The sequence below is a fragment of the Panthera uncia genome, chromosome A2 (assembly GCF_023721935.1).
Source record: "Panthera uncia isolate 11264 chromosome A2, Puncia_PCG_1.0, whole genome shotgun sequence".
NCBI lineage: Eukaryota > Metazoa > Chordata > Mammalia > Carnivora > Felidae > Panthera > Panthera uncia.
Window position 1 is genome coordinate 141863858 of NC_064816.1, and position 6142 is coordinate 141869999.

The following is a 6142-nucleotide window of genomic DNA, read 5'->3' on the forward strand; positions in this document are numbered from 1 at the left end:
GGGTTTGACCAATGGGAGGCATCAGCAAGTATCAGAGGGTAGGGGGGAAAAAGGGGTTGAGGTATTTCTTCTTTTCTCCCTGCTTTAGCACCATGGTCTGGCAGCAGCCATTTCCCATCATAGATATAACCTCCTTTGGGACTCCTACAACACTAATTTGGTACCCTTGTCTCTCTCTCTCTCTTTTTTAAGTAGCCTCCACATCCAGCCTGGAGCCCAATGTGGGGCATGAACTCATGACCCTGAGATCAAAACCTGAGCTGAGATTAAAAGTCGGATGCTTAACTGACTGAGCCACCTGGGGAACTTCCCAGGTCTCTTTAGCTTTAGACAGCGTTTCCCTTGTCTCTTTAGCCCTGGGTTTCCACTGTTGCTAGTCCTCAAGTGCTTCAGTATTCCTCTTAAGTTCCTAAACCCTGCCTACATCCTTGTAAGTATGTCTTCATCAAATTATTTTCAAAACCCTAGCTGAGTGTACCTTCAGTTTCCTGCCACGATCTTGCCGGATATAGATATGAGGCAAAAATTTAATTTACAGAACAGACAGACTCAGGTTGCCTTAATCTAAGTTTAAGTAATGACAAGTGGGAACTGGAAGGTGATTCAGCACACAGTACAGTCATAGCAGCTGGGTTATCTTGTGGCCTCTTCCATAGTAAATATCTGTTGCTCTGTACTCTGTCAATTATTGGGACTCTCTGCTTCTGCTGCCCTTGCTACGAAGAACTTTCTATTCTTTTCTCTATCTCACAGCTTTTACTGCCTCATGGTTTCTGCTGCCATGTGACTTCAGTTTTCTTCCCTCCTTCTGTGTCTTTTAGCTTCTGCCCATTGCTAACTGCTGACTCCCTCTCTGTATTTCATAGTCAACTGTCCCAAAGGACCTGACTGGTTTGGCTGCTCACCATCAAGGACAGACAATTGGGCAGAGCTTTCTTGGCAACCATCACATCATCATAGGTTTATTGTCCTAGATCAGGGGCCTGCTCCTAGAATAAATGGTTTTGTTTGGAATGGCAGAATAAGTTGGTAAATAATTTGGTTTCCTGTCTATTAGAAACCCAAAGGGTGTTAAGGATGTGGCAGGCATTCTGATGCTTTCAGGGGATTATCAAAACCCAGATGAGCTTCTGTTGTCCAGTTTAGGATTAAGCCTAGTTTTGAACTGTTGATTCAGAGCCTTTTTACCACCAAGGATCCTTTTAATTATTTTTATTTTCTTCCAGATAAACTGCACCTTTGTGGAGGTAATACATGAATTCTATCAGTTATAGTGATGATATTGACAAAATTATTCAACGTTTTGTTTTTTGTTTTTTTTTTTTTGGACAGAGAGAGACAGAGCATGAACGGGGGAGGGGCAGAGAGAGAGGGAGACACAGAATCGGAAACAGGCTCCAGGCTCCGAGCCATCAGCCCAGAGCCCGACGCGGGGCTCGAACTCACGGACCGCGAGATCGTGACCTGGCCGAAGTCGGACGCCCAACCGACTGCACCACCCAGGCGCCCCAATATTGACAAAATTATTATCAGTTAGGATTATCTTCTAGAATGCACTCTTGGACCTTTGGTGTCTTGGCTTTGAGCCAAGAGAATTTAGGAAGTGGTGGTCCCATTTAGAGAAATTGACCCTGAAAATCTTAGCTTATGTTTTATAGAAAATAGAACTCAAGGGGCACCTGGGTGGCTCAGTTGATTAAGTGGCTGACTTCAGTTCAGGTCAGAGTCTCACGGTCTGTGAGTTCGAACCCCGTTTTGGGCTCTGTGCTGAAAACTTGGAGCCTAGAGCCTGCTTTGGATTCTGGGTTTCCCTCTCTCTCTGCCTGTCCCCTACTGCTCTATGTTTCTCTCTCTCAAAAAATGAATAAACATTAAAAAATACACTTAAAAAAAAAAAGAAAATAGAACTCAAACCAAGAATTAATGCTTGTTTTATTTAGGAGATGCAATCCCAGGGCAGCAAGAGTGAGAGAAAAAGGGAAGAAAGAGAAAGATGGGAAACAATGCAAGATGATGTTTGAACAAACTGCAGAGACAGTAGGCATGTCTGCATGTCCGTGCAGAATACCTCCAGATGCTATGTGCTGGAAACATGCTCAGGTAAGTGCTTGGGAGGGAGAAAGGAAAAGGAATCCATCTTTGTGATTCCCTCCCATGTCCTAATTCCCACTGATCAAGATTTACCACACCAGGAGTAACCTTCCTCATACTTCTAGTTTATATGATATGTTCCCCTTGTTAGCCTCTCAGCAAGCCACATACTTTACAGTATGGCCTTTAATCCTGGTTGGGGAGTACAGAGAGAAGCCAGAAATTCATGGTGTGAAGCTGGCAAGCCTGGTCACGCAGTGGCAGTCAAGGTAGGGACCAGGCTGGGAAAGTGGCAGATAAGTCCGGCCTTAGGTTGGGGGCCTACCTGGGCCCAAACAAAGCAAGGCAGCTGCAGCAGTGGCAGAGACAAAATAAGTGACAAAATGATAAGAGAATCTGATGAGGCACATAAGATGTGTCTGGTATACTCAACATTAGAAGGAAGGTTAAGGCTGAAAGTTGCAGCTATGACCAAAAGGCAGTTGGTGGCTGGGGGGCAGGGAGGCACCTGGGTGGCTCAGTTGGTTAAGAGTCCGACTTAGGCTCAGGTCATGATCTCACTGCTCCTGAGTTTGAGCCCCGCGTCGGGCTCTGTGCTGACAGCTCAGAGCCTGGAGCCTGCTTCAGATTCTGTGTCTCCCTCTCTTTCTGCCCCTCCCCTGCTTGTGCTCTCATGGTCTCACGTGCTCTTTCTCTCTCTCTCTCTCTCAAAAATGAATAAACATTAAAAAAAATAAAAACAAAACAAAACAAAAAAACAAAAGGCAGTTGGAAACTCAGAACTGGGACTTCCTCCAGAAAGACAGTATTTTGAGGGTTATAGAAGGAAACACCAGAGAGAATTATATTCCCAGACAGCATAGAATAAAGGAGTAGGAACATGGGTGTTGGAGACAGGCAAAGCTATGCGTAAGTTGCAGCTGTGTGTGACCTTGAGCAATTTACTTAACCTTATTAAGCCTTAGTTTCTTCATCCATAACTGGGGATGATGATACTATAGAGCTCATGCTTCTAAAGCATTTGGCACAGTGCTAGGCATACAGTAAATGCTGAATAAACTGTGGCAATTATGATCATTAATATCGTTCCTGGATGACTATAATCTTCCCAGTGCTCTCTCTTCTCCAGACTGACTCTGCCAGTGCTGGTCCTAAGTGGAGCAGCATGGGTGGCTCATGCCTAAGTCCTTTAAATACTCTCAAGGGCAGCTGCCTCTGGATCGTCCAACACCTGAGGTCATGGCACCCCTGTGCAGGTTGGTGGCCTCCTACAGAGTGCTGATACATTCAGCCCCAATAAAGTAGTATCACAACCCATTATTTTTGGTACCTAGGTAGTTGGGAGATTGAGACCCAAGTTGGGCTTCGAGCTGGGCATGGAGCCTGCTTGAAATTCTCTCTCCTGATGCCCCTCATCTACTCGCTTTCTCTCTCTCCCCCCCCCCTCAAAAAACAGAATAAAATAATGTACGTAAAACAGTATACTCAATAAATGACAGGTTGGTTTATTATTATTTTTTTTAATGGCTGTACTTTAGGAATGGAGAATGACTTTTCCCATGGGAAACAATCACATAGCCTCCCCAGGGAGAAAAATATAAGCCCTGATTTATTGGGACAGCAGAGGTAGGTCCTCTGGGATAGATTAGTGGGGGTAGTCACATTACAATTTAATAAAGAATTTTAGGGGCGCCTAGGTGGCTCAGTCAGTTGAGCAGCCAGCTTTAGCTCAGGTCATGATCTCATCACGGTTTGTGAGTTCAAGCCCTGCATTGGGCTCTGTGTGGACATCTCAGAGCCTGGAGCCTACTTCAGATTCTGTATCTCCCTGTCTCTCTGCCCCTCCCCTGCTTGCATTCTCTCTCTCTCTCTCTCTCTCTCTCTCTCTCTCCCTCAAAAATAAATAAACATTAAAATTTTTTTTAAAATAATTTTAAATTTAATTAAAGTTTAAATCCTTACTGTGCTTTTTTCCTTAAGAGTTGACTTTATGGATTCTCACTAGCCAAATTTGAAACAATCATATCACCAAAATTTTGTTGTATGACTGTATAAAAATGATGGTGTATAAAAAGAAAAAGCCACACATTCAAAGTGATTAAAAAGGGGGAGGAGAGAAGAGATGGGAAAGAAATAGGAAAATAAAACCTTCTCTTTTACAGAAGAATGCCAGCTAATAAATGTTAAAGAAATGATGAGGCTTAAGAAAAACAGTTATGCAATCCCCAATGTAAGAACTCATTCAATCAAGGACTATGAGTGGATGATAAAACCTTGAGTGAAAGGTTGATGGGTGTTATGGGTTGTATTATGTTTCCCAAGAAAGGTATGTTGAAGTCCTACCCCTAGGACCCTAGAATGTGATGTTATTTGGAAATAGGGTCATCGCATATGTAATTAGTTAAGATGAGGTCTCTAATCCAGTATGACCAGTGTCCTTTTAGAAGATGGTCATGTGAAGACACAGAGACACAGGGAGAAGGCCATGGGAATATGGTGGCTGATGTGAAGTGCTGCCGTTGCAAGCCAAGGAATGTCTGGGCTACCAGAAGCTGGAAGGGGCAAGGAAGAATTCTCTTCTAAAGTTGCACAGGGAGCCCTGCCGACACACTGTTCTTATACTTCTTGCCTTCAGAACTATGAGACAATAAATTTCTGTTGTTTTAGCCACCCAATTTGTGGGTACATCCTTACAATAGCCCTAGGAAACTAAAAACAGTGGCTAACAGAATAGACACAGGATAGCAGTGCACCAAAGCAGCACCCACGTATATGAAAGATATGGTTTTCCAAAGGAGAGCTGTCAGTTACCGCTTAATCAGGTATCAAACTTAACATCACTAATAGTGGGACAAGCTGACATTATGTGCCTCCTGATATGATGCACACAATCATATGTATATGATATGTGTATGTGTATCATATGTGTATGATAAGGTACACAATATCACTTTGATCGACTGAATGCAATAGACCCAGATTCTTTCCGTCCCTATCCACACCCCTTTTAATGTGACTTTGCAGCAACTCCCATCAAGAGGTAGAGTTTATTTCTCTACCACTTGAATATAGGCTGGCTTTGTTATCTTTGTTGGCCAACATAATGCAATTGAAGTGACAGAGTGCTGGTTCTAAGCCGAGGCCTTGACAGACATTACATACTTCCACTTTCTTTCGGATCCTTCCTCTTCCATGAGAATAGGCCAGGGCTAGCCTGCTAAGTGTGATCAGTTAATGGAGCTGAGCCCAGTCATCCTAGCTGATGTCATCCTAGACCAGCAAGCCCCCAATCTGCCAAATGACTGCAGATCCATGAATGAGTCCAGCCAAAATCAGTTTAGCCCAGCCCAGATCAGCAGAACTACCTAGTCAATGGCTGTTAATAGAATGCCACTGAGTTTGGGGGTGGGTTGGTATGCAGTAGTAGCTAACTATTACAATGATCTAAGTAATATTCTTGCCAAATATGTTCAAATGGAAACTAACCATGAGGAAACAATTAGAAAATCCTGGAGCATGGGACATTCTACATTACAACTGGCCTGGGTATTACAAGTCAGTGTCATGAAAAACAACAGTGAAAAAGTGAGTAGACTGTTCTAGATAGACTAGAGAGGTTTTTTAATCTTAATACTAGTTGAGATTAAACATTTTGAATCAGCTAATTCTTCATTGTGTGTGTGTGTGTGTGTGTGTGTGTGTGTGTGTGTGTGTGTTGGGGGGATTGTCTGTGTATTATAGGATACTTGGCAGGAATCCATGGTCCCTATCCACTAGATGCCAGTAGCACCCCCAGTCATGACAATGAAAAGCTGGATGTTCACCTTGGCACCCTGGACTAGAGACAGAATCAAATGTAATGTATGGACCTTGTTAAGATCTTAGATCAAACAAAAAAAGATGGCCATAAAAGACATTTAGGACAATTAGAGAAATTTCAATGTGGAATTAAAGATATTGAATCATTAATTTTCCTAGGTCTGAAAATGGCATTGCATTTATGTGGGATAATGCCTTTATTTTTGGGAGATGTATACTGAATTATTTTAGT